The sequence below is a fragment of the Chiloscyllium punctatum genome, chromosome 12, assembly GCF_047496795.1.
Source record: "Chiloscyllium punctatum isolate Juve2018m chromosome 12, sChiPun1.3, whole genome shotgun sequence".
Lineage (NCBI taxonomy): Eukaryota > Metazoa > Chordata > Chondrichthyes > Orectolobiformes > Hemiscylliidae > Chiloscyllium > Chiloscyllium punctatum.
The window spans coordinates 94,267,437-94,286,626 of NC_092750.1; the positions used below are offsets into that span (position 1 = coordinate 94,267,437).

Genomic DNA, 19,190 nt, shown 5'->3' on the forward strand with positions numbered 1-19,190 from the left:
AGCTAGCACCTTTCATACCAGGCAACATCCTCGCAAACCTTCCCTGCACCCTCTCCAAAGCATCCACATTCTTTTGGTAATGTGGCAACCAGAACTGTACACAGTATTCTAAATGGCCGAACCAATGTCTTGTACAACTTTAACATGACCTGCCAGCTCTTATACTCAATACCCCATCCAATGAAGGCAAGCATACCATGTGCCTTCTTGACCACTCTATCCACCTGTGCAGCCACCTTCAAGGTACAATGGACCAGAACTCTCAGATCTCTCTGCTCATCAACTTTTCCCAAGGCTCTTCCTTTTACAATATAGTTCGCTCTAGAATTAGACTTCCTAAAATGCATCACCTCACATTTGCCCGGATTGAACTCCATCTGCCAATTCTCCATATTGTTTGACAGTCCTCTACGCTTTCTGCTACTCCACCAGTCTTAGGGTCATCTGAAAACTTACTGATCAGAGCAACAATGCCCTCTTCCAGATTATTGATGTATATCACAAACAACAGTCGCGCCAGCACTGATCCCTGTAGAACACCACTGGTTACCTTTCTCCATTTCAAGAAACTCCCTTCAACTGCTATTCTGTCTCCTGTTGCTCAACCAGCTCTTTATCCACACAGCTAGAACACCCTGCACACCATGTGACTTCACTTTCTCCATCAGCTTACTATGGGGAACCTTATCAAACGCCTTACTAAAGTCCATGTATATGAAATCTACAGCCCTTCCTTCATCTATCAACTTGGTCACTTCCTATTAAGTTGGTAAGGCACGATCTTCCCTGCACAAAATCATGTTGCCTATCATTGATAAGCCCATTCTCTTCCAAATATAAATAGATCCTATCCCTCAGTACCTTCCTCAGCAACTTTCCCACCACTGACATCTGGCCCACTGGTCTGTAGTTACCTGGAACATCCCTACTACTGTTCTTGTACAGGGGGACAACATTAGCAACCCTCCAGTCCTCCAGCACTTCACCTGTGTTTAAGGATGCTATAAAGATATATGTCAAGGCCCCACCTCTCTTGCCTCCCTCAGCAACCTGGGATAGATCCCATCCAGTCCTGGGGATTTGTCCACCTTAATATCCTTTAGCCTACCAAACACATCCTCCCTCCTTATGTCAACAGAGTAAACACATTTCTACCACCAATCTCAACATTCTACATGTTCTCTGAACTTTCCTCCAATCACCTTGTGATAGCCATTTCTGCCCCTGGAAAAAATCTCTGACTATTCACTTTATCCATGCCTACTGAAACAGTGAACTACAGAACATTGAGCCTGACATCAGTGGTGGGTTACATATATTTGGAAAGGCAAGGACTGATTAGGGATAATCAACATGGCTTTGTGTGTGGGAAATCAGGTCTCAAGAACTTGATTGAATTTTTTAAAAAATAGTGTCCCACAGCATGAAGACAGGCCCTTCAGCCCAAACTTGGTCCATGTTCACCAAAACGTCCATCCACACTAACCACATTTCCCTACACTTGTCCCTTACTGAAATCCACATAGTCTATGTCTAGCACCTTGCCCTCGTCAACCTTCCTGGTCATTTCAAAGAACTCTAACAAATTTGTGAGGCATGATCTCCCATTCACAAATCTATGCTGACTACTCCTAATCAAACCCTAACTTTCCAAATGCTTAGCCCTTAAAATTTTGTCAAGTAACTTACCCACCACAGATGTTCAGCTTGTAATTCCCAGGCTTTCCTTGCAGCACTTCTTGAATAACGGCACAACATTCATTACACACCAGTCACCATGGCTAACATTGATGCAAAAATATCAGCCAGGGTCCCCACAATTTCTTCTCTAGCCTCTTGCAGTGTTCTTGAATATATCTGGTCAGAACCAGGAGATTTATCAATCTTCATACATTCTAATACATCCAACACCTCCTTGGTTGTTATATGGGCTATCCCTAAGATATCACTGCTAACTTTAAAAGAAAAAAACATGGGTGGCTTGGTGGCTAACACTGCTGCCTCACAGCGCCAGAAACCCGGGTTAAATTCCCGCCTCAGGCGGATGTCTGTGTGGAGTTTGCACATTCTCCCAGTGTCTTGGGTTTCCTCCAGATGCTCCAGCTTCCTCCCACAGTCCAAAGATGTGCCGGTCAGGTGAACTGGCCATGCTAAATTGCCCAAAGTGTTAGGTGAAGGGGTAAATGTCGCGGAATGGGTTGCTCTTCGGAGGGCTGGAGGAGACTTGTTGCACCGAAGGGCCTGTTTCCACATTGTAAGTCATATAATCCAATCTAACTTCCCCACATTCCCAAGTCTTCATGTCTTTCTCCATGGTAAACACAGAAATATTCATCGAGAACCTCATCCATCTCCAGCAGTTCTACACATACATGTCCACTTTGGTCTCTGAGGGGCCCTATTCTCTCTCTAGTTATTCTTTTTCCTTTGATATACTTAAAAGTACCTCATTGGATTCATCCTAATCTGCTCAGCCAAGGCTATATTGTGCCCCCTTTTTGCCCTCCTGATTTCCTTCTTCAGTAAACTCCTGTATTCCCTCTATACTTCTAGGGATTCCCTTGATCCTGGCTGCCTATACTTGAGCCACACCTCCTTTTTTCTGGTCAAAGCCTCAATACATCTTGAATTCCAGGGTTTCCTATTCCTGCCAACCTTGCCCTTCACCCTCACAGGAACATTGAGAACGTTGAACTCTAGCTATCCCACTTGCCACAGGTTCCTTTGACTGCAAACAAACTACTCTCATCAACCCCTGCAAGCTCCTGTCTAATTCCATCAAAATTTGCCTTGCCCCAATTTAGAACTTGAATCTATGGACCAGCTTTGTCCCTCTCCATAACTATTTTAAAATTGATAGAACTATGGCCACTGGTCCCAAAGTGCTCCCTCACTGTTAACAGTCACCTATCCTGCCCTATTTCCCAAGACAAGGTTGAGTTTTGCCCCTTCTTGAGTAGGACCCTCTGTCTACTGCTTGAGGAACGTTTTGAAGCAGGAACGAAGTTTTGATAAGGACAGTGCAGTGAACATGAATTATATGGACTGCCATAAGGCATTCCACAAGGTTCCTCATGGTAGACTGGTTAGCAAGGTTAGATCACGTGGAATACAGTGAGAACTAGCCATATGGATACAGAACTGGCTCAAAGATGGATGACAGAGGGTGGTGGTGGAGCATTGCTTTTCAAACTGGAAGCCTGAGACCAGTGGTGCACCACAAGGATCAGTGCTGGGTCCACTGCTTTTCATCATGCATATAAATGATTTGGATGTGAACATAGGAGGTATAGTGAGTAAGTTTGCAAATGACAGCAAAATCGGAGGTGTAGTGGACAACGAAGAAGGCTACCTCAGAGTACAAAGGGAACTTGATCAAATGGACCAATGGGCCCAGGAGTGGCAGTTGCAGTTTAATTTAGATAAAAGAAAGGTGTCATGCATTGGAAAGGCAAATCAGGGCAGAACTTATACACGTCATGGTAAAGTCCTGGGAGTTTTGCTGAACAAAGAGACCTTGGAGTGCAGGTTCATAGTTCTTTGAAAGTGGATTTTTAGTAGGATAGGGTAGTGAAAGCAGCGTTTGGTATGCTTGCATTTATTGGTCAGTGCATTGAGTCTAAGGATTGGGAGATCATGTTGCAGCTATTAAGGACATTGGGTTAGGCCACTTTTGGAATACTGTGTGCAATTCCAGTCTCCCTCCTATAGGAGGGATGTTATGAAACTTGAAAGGGTTCAGAAGGATTTACAAGGATGCCGCCAGGGTTGCAGGATTTGAGCTATGGAGAGTGGTTGAATAGGCTGGGTCTGTTTTCCCTGGAGCATCAGAATCGCAAACCAGAGGGCATAGGTTTAGGGCGAAGAGGTAAAAGATATAAAAAGGGACCCAAGGGGCAATGTTTTCACGCAGAGGGTGGTGCGTGTATGGAATGAGCTGTCAGATGAAGTAGCAGATGCTGGTACAATAACAACACTTAAAAGGCATCTGGATGGGTAGATGAATAAAAAGGGTTTAGAAGGATATGGCTAAGTGCTGGCAAATGGGAGTAGATTAATTTAGGATATCTGATCAACATGGACCGGTCGGACCAAAGGGTCTATTTCCGTGCTGTTTAACAACATGTTTCCAACAGCAGGGAGACCAGAACTGAACACAGTTTTCCAAAACATGATCTAATCAATGTCCTGTACAGCCACAACATGACCTTCTAACTTTTATACTCAATGCACTGCTCAATAAACACCTTCTTCACTCCCCTGTCTACCTATGACTCTACCTTCAAGGAACTGTGAACTGTACCCCAAAGTGTCTTTGTTCAGTAACACTCCTCAGGACCCTACCATTTAGTGTAGAAGTGCTTCCCTGGGTTGTCTTACCAAAATGCAACATGTCACATTTAATCGAAATTAAATTTCATCTGCCATTCTTCGGCCCAATTGATCAAGGTCCTACAGCAGGGCAACCATAACTGCCCTTGTTTGTTTTACCAAAGTGCAATATTTCAAATAGAAAACTCTCAAGCTCGAGCACTCTGACTCCTTCTGAGAACATGGGAGAAACTACATAAAACTTCACAAGTTTTATCCCCTTGGGCAATGTTTCTGGTGAGACACTGCAACAGTACAAGTGCCACAATCTTGCTTTTGCAGCACTCAGCCTTGATATGCCCTTTTTATGACAAGAATGACCCATTTGCCTTTCAAAAGAAAGCTTATCCTCCAGACTTGGGGTGGTTCAGTGATTAGCACTGCTGTCTCACAGTGCCAGGGACCCAGATTTGATTCCAGCCTCAAGCGACTATCTGTGTGGAGTTTGCACGTTCTCCCCGTGTCTGCATGGGCTTCCTGACACAATCCAAAAGATGTGCAGGTTAGGTGAACTGCCCAAGCTAAATTGCCCATAGAGTTTGGGGACATATAGGTTAGGTGCATTTGTTGGGTAAATATAGGATAATAGGGTAGGGGAATGGGTCTGGGTAGGTTACGCTTCAGAGGGTCAGTGTGGACTTGTTGGGCCAAAGGACCTATTTCCATACTGTAGAGATTCTATGACTTTATCTTTTACTATTCTGAGAGGAATCTGCTCCTTGATTTTGGCCATGTTCCTCCCTAGAACTCAATTTCTTTCTACCATCAAGCCTCCTCTCTCCACTTTTTGATACAGATCCCCGACAGGGACCTTCTTATAATAATAACATGCTTCAGTTAGTTCATAATCATCTGCCTTCACTACAGTTTTCTTTGTTTTTGAACTTTGTCATTCCAGCTGGGTCCTTATTGCAAAGGAGCACATTTTTAAAAATGTCTTTCCCAAGGCTCAAAGTCTTGTACAATCTTCATCAATCTATAGCACCTATAGAATACCACATTTTTATCTCGAGGAAATTTCATAAAGGTCTGACTATTTCCTTTTCAAATCTGGCTGTAGGCCTCTATTACGAGTTAATATGCTTTACACAATCATGCTCAACTGAAGCTCTTCTAAAAGAGACATACATCTTGAAAGCTTTATGAAAACACTACAGAAATATAACCCAAATTTCTTTAGCCTTTTTCAGCTTTGTAGCAATATTCTCAAAAGACCCAAAAATTAAAAGACCCTAATGTGGGAGTACAAATTAAGTACAAAGTGTACATTTTTTGCCTAATCAGAAATATGAAAATTTGACTAGAATGCACCTTTCCATTTCAATACATGTGCATGGAATTCAATAAAATCATAAGACAATCCTTAAATTCCAGGAATCAACCCAATTAATCAGTTTTGAACTGATCCACACTGCCAAGATATTCTTTCAACAAGAATCAAAACTGGACACAGCATTCCAGGTGCGGCCTCACCAACACCCTCTACGGTTGTAACAACACCTTCCAAGGCAATAAAAGCCAAAATTCTATTGTCTTCTTAATTACTTGCCACACAAAGAGATCTGTTTATCCTTGTGCATGAAAACAGGTGTGGTATTTCTTTGGAGTCTCTCCTGTTCAAACATTAATTTTGATACTTCCTACCAAAATGCATGATCTCATACTTTCCTACATTATACTTCATTTGTCAAGTTTTTGTCCTCCCATTCAATCTACTTCCAACCTTTGCAGATTTATTTTGTCCGATATCACATCATACTTTTGCCTCATCAGCACATTATATCAACTAGTTCCCTTTTATCTATCTCACTTGCTATTTTCTCAAAAAAACTGTAATAAATTTGCCAGGCATGATTTCCCTTTCCTGAAGCCCTGCTGACACTGCTTGATGTTGTTATATACTTCCAAGTGTCCTGTTGTTCTATCTTCTGTAATAACATCTGTCATTGGGAAAAAGTTAAGTTAAAACTTAAGTTAACTGACCTATATTACCCGATTTTCATCTCTGTTGCTTTTGGAATAATGTCCAAATCTCTGGGACATTTCTTCCAATCTAAGGACTCAGTTCTGAAAGGCAGAAACAAATGTAAGGGGTCCCTGCTGCCATTTGTTATCTCCCTCCTCACACTGATCCACTCTTCCTTTTATGAAGCTGCTGTGCCCGCACTCTCTTGCCTTGTTTCAGAACTCACTGTTGACACACTCAATTTTGACGAAGGTTTTAAGAAGGAAGTGAAACCTCACCCCAATCTTGTGAAGTTGCCTGTTCAATGTAAACTTCAGATGGTGCCCCATTATTCTTCTTGGGATTAGCTTGTCCTTTCTTATTATATAGAAATGAACTTCCATTCATCATAGTTTAGGAACAATTTCAATTCAACATACTGGAGAGAAATACTACGAAAAGGCATAGAGAGAGGGAGGTTTAGGGGAATAGTTGGTTGTTGCAGTTAAAGTGATTTTATGGATATCATGGAATCACAGGTACAGAAAAGACTAAAGTATACCACTATCCACACTAGTCCCAATTTCCCACATGAGACAATGGACCTTTGAACATTATGACACTTCAAGTGCTCATCCAAGTGTTTTATAAAGGTTCTACAGGTACCTGCCTCAACTACTCTCCCAGACAGGGCATTCCAGAACCTTTATCCTCTGGGTGAAAAACCTTTTCTCCTCAAATCCTCTAAACCTCCTGCCTTTCAGTTTAAAATTATACATATCTATCAGGTCCCACCCACACCCCTCATCTTCTCTTCTCCAAAAGATGACAATCCAAGGTTGATTTGCAGACATTTTGTCTCCTGTCTAAGTGACATTTTCAGTGCTTTGGAACCTCCTGTGAAGCACTGCTATACAGTGTTCTCTGGAATTTGTTTGGTTTCATTCCTGCTGCTTCCAGTTGCCAGTTCTAGTAGGTAGTTGTAGTGGCGAGCATATTGCGCCTAAGTCTATGTGTTTACTGATGGAGTCCTTGGATGAGTGTCATGCCTCTAGAAATTCTCTTGCTGTCATCTGTTTAGCTTGTTCTATGATTGTTGCGTTGTCCCAATCGAATTCATTGTCCTGGTCATCTATATGTATGGTTATAATAAATATAATAAATCCAAAAACATAATAAATCCAAAAACGTGTTACAAAGTGAAACACTATAACATCCATTCAAAATGCTAATTGTTTAATTTTAATAAAGTGTCGGATGCCAGTGTATCCCTTGTTGGTAGAGTCCAAGCTAGCCATGGTCATGGAGTTTAGTGGCTAGTTGGTGTTCGTGGATGCAGATTGCTCGCTTTGTCCTACATAGTGTTTCATGCAGTCCTTACACAGAATCTTGTAAATTGTATTAAGTCTCGCACATGAAGGGTATAGGGTCATTTGTTCTGGTGAGTTGTTGACTGAGCGTGGCCGTCAGTTTATGGGCTCTCACAAATCAGAGTTGATGTAGAAGTCTGGCAGTTAGTTCCAAGATCTTTTTTTACATAAGATAGTATGGCTAGCGTACTGGTTTGTGGCATGTCCTTGTCACATTGTTTGTCTGGTAGACATCTGTGAATGAAGTTGCGGAGTATCCGTTCTTGGTGAAGAATGTGCAGAGGTCTCCTTCTCTTCGCAGGTTGGGAGTGCTGCAGTGTGTTGCAGCCCTTTTGAACAGGGTCCTAATGGAGCTTCTCCTGTGCATATGTGGGTGGTTGCTGTTGTAGTTCAGGATCGGGTCCATGTGTGTGGCTTCTCTGTAAGACTTTTGTGGTGCATTCACCGTTGTGTTCTTTCTACCATCACATCCAGCAATGGGAGTTGATTGATTGTTTCCTCCTCTCTTGTAAACCTGTGAGCATGATGTTGATAATCCAGTGTGTTCTTGCTTTCAGTTCTCTTTATTATTAAGGAAGTGTCACCCACGTATCTAATCCAGATTGTGGGCTGGATTTGTGGGAGGACTGTTTGTTCCAGTCTTTGCATCATTGCTTCATCTATGAGCCCAGAGATGGGTGAGCCCATGGATGTCCCACTGATCTGTTCATATATTGGGTTGTTGAATGTAAAGTGCGTTGTCAGGCATAGGTCTAGTAGTTTGAATGGAGAGTCCTTATTGATATGTTCCACGTTGTGTCATCTGTTCTGTTTGTCCATGAAGTTGGCTATTGTCTCTCTGGCTAAAGTTTTCACAATTGAAGTGAACAGTGCTGTTACATTGAATGAGGCCATTTGCTTCAACCATGTCTAGGCTTCACCAATGGCCTTCTCTCTATCATGAGGTCAGAAGTGGGATATTTTCTTTGATGATTATGCAAAGTTCAGCAGCATTTGACTCCTCAGACACTGAAGCAGTCCAAATGCAGCAGGATCTGCAAAATATCCAGTCTTAGGCCAATAAGTAGCAAGAAATACTCACACAACATAGGTGACAGGCAATAACCAGAAGAAGAACACCTCTACAGAGTCTTCACCAAGAACGGATACCCCTGCAACTTCATCCGCAGATGCCTAGCAGACAAACAACACACCAAGGACATGCCACAACTCAACACAGTAGCCACACCACTTTATATAAGAAAAGTCTCTGAACTAACAGCCAGACTTCTCCAACCACTCAGATTCATGACACCCCATAAACCAACAACAATGCTCAGACAACAACTCACCAGAACAGAAGACCCGATATCCATCATGTAATTTATATTTGTCTTGCACAAGATTCTATGCAAAGACTGCATGAAACACTAGGTAGGACAAACAGCTAGCAATCTGCCACTAAACGCCACGGCCAGCTGTCCCTAGTAACCATACACACTGATGACCAGGACAATGAATTCAACTGGAACAAAACAACGATCATAGGACAAGCTAAACAGAGAACAGCCAGAGAATTCCTAGAAGCATGGCACTCATCCACAGACTCCATCAACAAACACATAAACTTAGGCACAATATACTCACCATTACAACAAACTACTAGAACCAGCAACTGGAATCAAATAAATTCCAGAAGACACAGTATAGCAGCACTTCACAGGAGGCTCCAAAACACTGACAATATTACTTAGACAGGGAATGAAACGTCTGCAAAACAACTTCCCAGCTCGGCAAACATACCCACAACTGCAGCAACCAACCTACAAATTTTTACACAAACCTTGTAAACAATCTGAGCTATCCAGCCTCTCTTCATTGCTAATATGATCCATCCCTGACAACATCCTGGTGAATCTCCTTTCCACCCCCTCCAATGCAGTCACATCCTTGTGTCCAGAACCGCACACAGTACTCCACGGTTTAACCAAAGTTCTGTACAGCTCAAACATATCTACCCTGCTCTTATAGTTTTGCCACAACTGATAAAGGCAAGCATCTAATTTGCCTTCTTAACTTCCCTTTAACCTTTCCTGCCACCTTCAGAGATCTGTGATCAGGCATCCCAACGACTCTCTCCTCCTCTCTGCTTCCTGGTGTCTTACCTCTCATTGAGTAGTCCCTCATTTTGCTCCTTCTTCCTGTTTGCCTCATGTTTATCATGGCTAAATTCTACATACCACTGACCCACATATCTGACAAATCTGTTGTACATATATAAGTTTTGAATATGATAAACAAAAAAAAAAGGACACAGCCTTGGCTGCTGTGGCGTGCCACTGCACACCAGGCTCCAGTCATTCATACTACCACCTCCTTCTGTCTCCTCTTACAAAGCTAATTTTGGATCTAACTGGCCAAGTTGTCATGGATCTCAAGCGAGGTAAAAACAATGATTACAGATGCTGGCAGCTCCCAGGAGTACCAGTTCCACCACAGAACACACCGGATGGCCTCCTTCTTTAGAGACCGCAATTTCCCTTCCCACGTGGTTAAAGATGCCCTCCAATGCATCTCATCCACACCCCGCACCTCTGCCCTCAGACCCCACCCGTCCAACCGTAACAAGGACAGAACGCCCCGGTGCTCACCTTCCATCCTACCAACCTTCGCATAAACCAAATCATCCACTGAAATTTCCGCCACCTCCAAACAGACCCCACCACCAGGAATATATTTCCCTTTCCACCTTCCGCAAAGACCGTTCCCTCCATGACTACCTGATCAGGTCCACGCCCCCCTACAACTCACCCTCCCATCCTGGCACTTTGCCCTGCCACCGCAGGAACTGTAAAACCTGCGCCCACACCTCCTCCCTCACCTCTATCCAAGGCCCTAAAGGAGCCTTCCACATCCATCAAAGTTTTACTTGCACATCCCCTAACATCATTTATTGTATCCGTTGTTCCCGATGCGGTCTCCTCTACATTGGGGAGACTGGGCGCCTCCTAGCAGAGCGCTTTAGGGAACATCTTCGGGACACCCGCACCAATCAACCACACCGCCCCGTGGCCCAACATTTCAACTCCCCCTTCCACTCTGCCGAGGACATGGAAGTCCTGGGTCTCCTTCACCGCCGCTCCCTCACCACCAGACGCCTGGAGGAAGAACGCCTCATCTTCCGCCTCGGAACACTTCAACCCCAGCGCATCAATATGGACTTCAACAGTTTCCTCATTTCCCCTTCCCCCACCTCACCCTAGTTCCAAACTTCCAGCTCAGCACTGTCCCCATGACTTGTCCTACCTGCCTATCTCCTTTTCCACCTATCCACTCCACCCTCTCCTCCCTGACCTTCATCCCCTCCCCCACTCACCCATTGTACTCTATGCTACTTTCTCCCCACCCCCACCCTCCTCTAGCTTATCTTTCCACGCTTCAGGCTCACTGCCTTTATTCCTGCTGAAAGGCTTTTGCCCGAAACGTCTATTTTGAAGCTCCTTGGATGCTGCCTGAACTGCTGTGCTCTTCCAGCACCTCTAATCCATGGATCTCAAGCGCTTTTATTTCTGTTTTGTTTTCAGCTGGACCGTGTCAAAGACCTTGCTGAAATCCATATTGTGATGATGCTGCCCTGTTAACAAGTTCACTTTGTCCTTTTTTTCCCCCAAGAGGGAAAAGGCAGAAGTGCCAATATGTCTGGAAATGGCTATGTTAAACAATGACAGGGGAATGGCCAGTTAGAACAGAATCCCTACAGTGTGGAAACAGGCCATCTGGCACAACAAGTCCACACCAATCTTCTGAAGAACATCTCAGATAGATCCATTCCCCTGTCCTATTACTTTCATCTCCCTGACTAGTGCACCTAACCGACATCTCTGAACACCATGGGAATTTAACTTGGCCAATTGACCAAACCTGCACATCTTTGGACTGTGGGAGGAAACCCACGCAGACAATCACCTGAGGCTGGAATCAAGCCTGGGTCCCTGGTGCTGTGAGGTAGCAGTGCTAACCACTGAGCCACCATGCTGCCCAAAATTCCCTTTAACTTAAACACAGTTGTTCGCACCCGGTCTCTCACTCTCAAACTGCACATTAAATTCTATCACATTATGATCAATACTTCCTTGGGGATCTTTCACTTTAAGGTAATTAAACCAGGCTGATTTCCAATAACCAGATCCAGGACCACCTGCTTTCTGGTTTGCTCCATAACAATGCTCTCAGAAAATATTGCAAAAGCACTCAATGAATTTGCTGTCATAACAACTTTAACCAATCTGATTAACCCAAGAGTTTTTTTCTAGCTTTGTTCATTTTCACAGTCCATCAAACTGTTGGGAGCAGAGAAGTTGTTAGTACAAAAAAATGGTTCCATGCTTCAACAGATGTTTCTTGCCTGATTCTCCCCTCTGCGATCTCTCCTGCCTGGCAGAAACAAAGTTTAAATGTACCTTATGCTAAGGGGCGTGTTTTTGGGATGTTGTGGGTATTGGAACTGCTCCTTAAGTTGCAATTTCATGTTGGTTGGATTTCCAAGTAGTTAAGTTATTCCAGATTCTATTTTCTTTTGCTCATGCTTCAACCATAGCCTATAAATAAATTCTATTTTGCTTAAAGACAAGTGGTTTGACAAGCTGCAGCGCTCCTTGAATATTCACTTTCCATCTGCCTTTAAAATTTAAAAAAAGTTAAGGTCTAGGCTGCCTTCTTAAAGCATTTTTGGAGAGCTGGGGGGGGGGGCTAGCTGGCCAAGTCCATAACAATATAAACTGCCCTACTCTCATCCACACACTTGATCACTCCTCAAAACTTTCACCAGATTTACTAGGCATGACAAAGGTTCCCTGAAGGGGGAATGGGACGATACTTCCTATAAGAGGATGACCAGAATTGTACACAGTACTCCAGTACAGGCCTCACCAACATCCTGTATAGCCGCAACATGACCTCACAACTCCTTTACTCAATACTCTGACCAATAAAGGCAAGCATACCAAACGCCTTCTTCACTATTCTATCTACCTGCGACTCTACTTTCAAGGAGCTAAGAACTCCAAGGTCTCTTTGTTCAACAACATTCCCTAGGTCCTTACCATTAAGTGTATAAGTCCTGCTAAGATTTGCTTTGCAAAAATGCAGCACCTTGCATTTATCTGAATTAAACTCCATCTGCCACTTCCCAGCCCATTGGCCCATCTGATCAAGGTCCTGTTGTAATCTGAGGTAACCTTCTTCACTGTCCACTACACCTCCAATTTTGGTGTCATCTGCACCTCTTATGCTCACATCCAGATCATGTGTATAAATGACAAAAGGTAGAATACACAACACCGATCCTTGTGGCACTCCACTAGTCACAGGCCTCCAGTCTGAAAAACAACCCTCCACCGCCACCCTCTGTCTTCAACCTTTGAGCCAGTTCTGTTTCCAAATGGCTAGTTCTCCCTGTATTCCGAGAGATCTGACCTTGCTGATCAGTCTCACAAGGGAAACCTTGCCGAATGCCTTACTGAAGTCCATATAGATCACGTCTACTGCTCTGCCCTCATCAATCCTCTTTGTTACTTCTTCAAAAATCTCAATCAAGATTGTGAGACATGATTTACCACACACAAAACCATGTTAACTAACCCTAATCAGTCCTTGCCTTTCCAAATACATGTGCATCCTGTCCTTCAGGATTCCCTCCAACAACCTGCCCGCCACCGAGGTCAGGCTCACTGGTCTATAGTTCCTTGGCTTGTCTTCACCACCCTTCTTAAACAGTGGCACCACGTTAGCCAAGCTCCAGTCTTCCAGCACCTCACCTGTGATTATTGATGATACAAATTATATTTCCATTTTAAAAGATTGGGTTTATTATAAACTCTCAATTTAGATTGGATTCCTTGCAGTGTGGAAACAGGCCCTTCGGCCCAACAAGTCCACACCGACCTTCCAAAGAGTAACCCACCCAGCCCCATTTCCCTCTGACTGATGCACCTAACACTATGGACAGTTTAACATGGCCAATTCACCTGATCTGCACATCTTTGGACTGTGTGAGGAAACCGGAGCACCCGGAGGAAACCAAGCAGACATGGGGAGAATGCGCAAACTCCATACAGACAGTCACCCAAGGCTGGAATTGAACCCAGGATCCTTGTGCTGTGAGACAGCAATGCAAACCACTGAGCCACCATGCTGCCCTGATGAATATGAATACTACTGAAAAGACAAACACATTGTTGAGACAGGCAAACAAACAAAAACAGCCTCTGTATTCACAACACAGTGAAATTAAGGCACTGAAGAGCCCTAAATAGCCATTCCAATGGTCCCTAACTAAACTTTGAGTAACCAGTCCCAGACGGTAAAATTCATTTCTAAACACTGGTTTTGTATCTCAAATGAAAGAGGGATGCTGGCCTAGTAGTATTATTGCTAGAGTATTAAGCAAGAAACTCAGGTAATTCTCCAAGGACTTGGATTTGAATCCTGCTCACGGCAGATGGTGGAATTTGACTTCAATACAAATTTCTGTAATTAAGAATCTACTGATGACCATGAAACCATGGCCAGAAAGAAAGAAGTCTGAATGATTAATTGCCCTTCCTTTAGGGAAGGATTTCTGTCATTTTCACATGGTCTGGCCTACATGAGGCTCCAGAACCACAGCAATGTGGTTAATTCTCAACTGCCCTCTAAATGGCTTTGCAAACCACTAAGTTGTACTGTTTGCTACAAAGTCTAAAAAAGAAATGAGACTAGACAGATCACCTGTTCAGTTGCCTAGGGCAATGACAGAAACAGCCTGTCGATCCTGCAAAGTCCTCCTTACTAACGTCTGCAGGCTACTGTCAAAATTGGGAGAGCTGTCTCACAGTAGTGAAGTAACTGCATGACATAGTCATGCTCATGCAATCTTGCCTACCATGTATCATCCACCCTCAGTTGACGAATCAGTATTCTTCCATGTTGAACAACACTTTGGAGGAAGCAATCGAGGTTGGTGCAGCATAAAAATGTATTTTATAGGGTGGATGGGGGTTTCAATGACTGTCACCAAGTGGGGCTCAACAGCAGCAGTACTGGTCAGCTTCTAAAGGACATTGCTACGAGACTGGATGTGTCTCAGAATTATGTCTCTAGAATCATTTAATCAAAGGTCAACCTGCAATCAGCATCCAGGACCAACGTCACAAACAAAGCTTTCTTGTTCTGTGCTTTTTTTTAAATCCACGTTGTCCCAAAATCCATCAATCATTTTGTTAGACTAGATTAGACCCACTCAAAATATATTAAAGGTAGCCTAGACCCTAACTATTTCATATTTCAAAAGGTAAATGTGAGCTGCATGTGTTCCAATATAATTTATTTGCTGTGAAATAATGTAGCATTTCTGGAAAATCTGATTTTAAAAAGTTCTCTTGTTACTGTCTAAGTTTTTAAAAATACAAAAGTAAAAAGACACAGTCCTTACACCAGGTGTGTTAGGATGAAGTGGTTGGGGGAACAGTGTGAAATGTTCTCCACCCTAACACTATAAACACACAAGCAATGCACACAGACTGTCAACATGTTCATGCCATCCAAGAGCAACGCCACGGGAGAATGGCCAATCCTCCGAACAGATGATGCCCACATCCTGAGCGGATTGGTTAATCACCAGCGATCCGTAAGGTCTGATTGGCTGAGCCCGTCGTCAATCACCCCTAGTCCCGCTGCTGTTCTAGTGGAGGTCGGTTTTTTTTGGAGTGGGGGAGGGGTGGCAAAGGCGGCCAAGTCGTTGCCGAGATCCCCGCCTGTGCCCTTGGGAGTGGGCCTCGGCCCACCTGCCTACCTACCTGTCTGTCTGTCTGTCTGCCCCCCGGTGCCCGAGCTTGAGCCCGACAAGCAACTCGGCCCCTTCCCTCAGGATGAAACCACAACCCCCAACACCGAAGCTTCAGTCGACACCGCCGCAGTTAAAAGCCTCACCTACCTACAAAAAAACCTTTATTTCTTGGCTTTTAACATCACGTTCTTTCCTTCAGAGGTCATAGTTCATGACCTTGGCGCTTTTTTTTCCCTCTGACGCGCATATGAGTGATTCAATCTCCGGAAGGAACCGGCCGAGGCGCATGCGCGGGCTGCCCGCCCCAGTCTCGAGCTCTCATTGGCCGCGAAAGTACGGCGCCCCACATTGCGCTCGACGGCGGTAATCCGCAGTCTCCGGCGGGGTCTTCTCCATTGTCGGCTATTTCCGGCGAGCCAGCTCCCCTTTCGGCTATTTCCGGCGAGCCAGCTCCCCTTTCGGCTATTTCCGGCGAGCCAGCTCCCCTTTCGGCTATTTCCGGAGCCCGCTGTCCAAGCTTTGTGGTTCTGACGGATCTTGCCCGCAGGTTAATGGCGGCGCACCAGACATCCTTTAACTGATTCGAGACCTTTATTAAATATGTTAAAGTTTTCTGGTCACTTTGCACAAATGGTTTCCTGTTTTCCCAAGGTAAGGCATTGAAGTGAGATGCTAGGTAATTAAAATTTCCGCTTTTATTTAAAATAAAACATTTTGGATCAGTTTGCTTTAATGTGAGGGGAATGAGCAGCAAGTGCGTCTTTTGAAGTTGTCACATTTATTATTTACTGTATCACAAACGTCTTAGAGGAACTTCAAACTCTTATGGTTGAATTCTCAATTTATATATTTATTTGAATTCGAAAGCAACAACGGAATGTGTGGAACGACTCTGAGAAAAAAAAGTTCCATTCATGTTGCTTTGAAGAAAAACTAGCATTCTCAACAACTTTTTAAAAACTATATAAATCAGACAGTTAATGTATTAATGTGAAACGCTGTTAGCCACTTCCCACCTCCTAATCTTGTGTAAATACTGATACATTGACAAAAGTGATCACAGAAAAATGAATCATTATAAACGCATAAAGAAGTGCTAACTGCTTTCACCTATAGAAGCAACCCTCCCACTTCGAAGAGTCTGGGCATTCAGTGAACTTAGAAAATGGGCATGGATAGGCCATGAAATAATGTGCAGGCTACAGTGGGTGGGCAATAAATTAGTCTTGAGATGAAATGCAAAATAGCTGGTCTGTAAGGACTGTACGGCCTACAAGTGGAACCTTTAGCCAGTGAAAATCAAGTGGAAACTTTAGCCAGCTCATTTCAGCACTCTGAGTTGTTTCTAGAGCCAGTGTACCCAAATCTATCCATTGTCCTTACAGTGAAGATACTACTATTGTGTGGCCTTTGTATTGAGGTGAGTGATGCAGTCTGGGAAATTTTTAAAGTCTAGCTGTATGCTTTTGTATGAAAATCTCCATAGGTGGCCCTGAGTGTCATGATATGCAGTGTCTCTGACTCAGATGTTGTGCATGATATCAAGTGTCGCTGGATGTGTTCAGGTGAAATACCGGGTGCCTCTTTTTATCAGAGTGGTATGAAATTGGGTATTCCACCTCGGAAAGTCCCAGATGGCCTCCTTCTTCCATGATCGCAACTTTCCTTCCCATGTGGTTGATAATGTCCTCCAGCACATCTCCTCCACTTCCTGCCCCACCACCCTTGAAACCCAACTCCTCCCAATGCAACAAAGACAGAACCCCTTGCTCCTCACCTTCCACCCCACCAACCTCTGCATACATCGCATCATCCTCTGCCATTTCTGCCACCTCCAAACGGACCCCACTACCAAAGATATATTTCCCTCCCCAACCCATCAGTGTTCCAGAGAGACCATTCCCTCTATGACTCCCTTGACAGGTCTATGCCCCCCCCACCAGCCCACACCCTTCTCCTAGCATCTTTCCCTGCCAGTGCAGGAAGTGCAAAACCTGCGCCCACACCACTCCCCTCACCTCCATCCAATGCCTCTAAAGATTCCTCCACATTTGTCAGAAATTGCCAATGTCATCGACTGCATTTGTTGCACCTGGTGTGGTGTCCTCTACATCGGGGAGACAGGACGCCTTCTTGCAGATCGTTTCAGAGAACATCTCTGAGACACTTGCACCCACCAAACCCACCGCCCTGTGGATGAAGATTTCAACTCCCCCTCCAATTCCATCAAGGACATACAGATTCTGGGCCTCCTACACCGCCAAACCATTACCACTTGATGTTGGGAGGAAGAACACCTCATATTCTGCCTTGGGACCCTGCAACCACCTGGAATAAATGTGGATTTCAACAATTTCCTTATTTCCCCTCCCCCCACATTATCCCCATCCCAAGCCTCCAACTCAGCATCGCACTCCAGACCTGTCCATCACTCCCCCCTCTGATCTATCACCTTCTCCCTTCCCTTCATCCACCTATCACTTTCTCAGTTATCTTCCCCCCAACCCCACCCTCCTCCCATTTACCTCTCAGCCCGGGCCTACAAGCTTAAATTACATTCCTGATGAAGGTTTTATGCCCGAAACGTCAATTCTCCTGCTCCTCGGATGTTGCCTGACCTGCTGTGCTTTTCCAGCGCCACACTCTCGACTATGGCATTGGGTATGTCTGGATTTGATACTTTGTGCCCCAGTGAAAATTACGGATTTCTGTTTGAGAAACAGGGTGTCTCTGAATGTCGGTTCAGGTGTCCCTGACCATTAAATTAAAAGTCTCTTTCTGTCCAAATGCTGATAACAAATACATGAGAATACAAAAGGGAGGAGATTGCAGGATGGCACTGACCCAAATATTTATTTCCTCTCTGGCCACAAGGGAGGTGTCAGTGGACTGGAGAACTGCTAATGTGATGCCTGTAGTGATTATAATGAAGTCAACCAGGTGGACTGCATAGAATATGAGATCCCTGATTGAGGCTGTTAACCTGGTCCAATTAAGAAGCCCTGGCTGACAGATATAGTGTCAGAGGTTTTGTTCGTTCTGAGAGCTAGGTCTGAGGAAGCTGGACCAGTGCAAATACGACACACATGAAAAAGAAGGGTGAGCTGGTGACAGGATACTGGCCTCTGTGGAGTTATTTCAACAGCGACAAGAGTGGGATTAATACTGTAACCATGCAAAAGCATTTATAGCTGAAGCCCAACTGGACTTCAAATAGATGTTACAACTGGCTTTGTCATTACAAAATGCCACAAGTGGAGCATATGAATTACAGGGTACACCATTAGAAGTGGACACCCTTGCCAGGCCGACTGAGCTTGGGGGAACACCACTTGAGTGAAGACAATTGCATAGCCTCACTCAGGACATATCCTGAACAGAGGGATTCTAAGTCAGCCCACAGCAAAACCTCAAAACAAATCCAAGCCTCAGCCAAATGGTTAACATTTTCTTCAGGATCCATGCAGGCAAGCCATTATAATAGCTGTCAGTATGTGGACTTGACTTAGTAAAGGAGGACCATTGGGCCTGAATTGAGTAAGAGAACTCATAGGCCAGTATCCAGAAGAGTGCACATACTGACAAGCCCATTAACCTCTCTCTTGGAACAGTGAAATTGCTTAGCAACATCCAAATGAGAATAAATCAAAATAAGCTTCTGGTTAAATAGTCACCCAGTTCTAATGGAGGTTAATACCAG

General features: G+C 44.2%; 1 protein-coding gene across 7 annotated transcripts in view; it reads right to left on the reverse strand.

The window, feature by feature from the left end:
* Positions 1 to 15,808, reverse strand: part of LOC140483959 (nuclear receptor subfamily 2 group C member 2-like) — a 223,988-nt gene extending 208,180 nt beyond the window's left edge. For 2 of the 7 annotated variants that reach the window (XM_072582826.1, XM_072582827.1), the window contains exon 1: positions 15,638 to 15,806. The gene's annotated coding sequence lies outside the window, so the exon portion shown is untranslated. Of the gene's footprint in view, positions 1 to 15,637 lie in introns of all 7 variants that reach the window. The other 5 variants (XM_072582829.1, XM_072582830.1, XM_072582824.1 and 2 more) reach the window with 4 other exon arrangements.
* Positions 15,809 to 19,190: the final 3,382 nt, after the last annotated feature.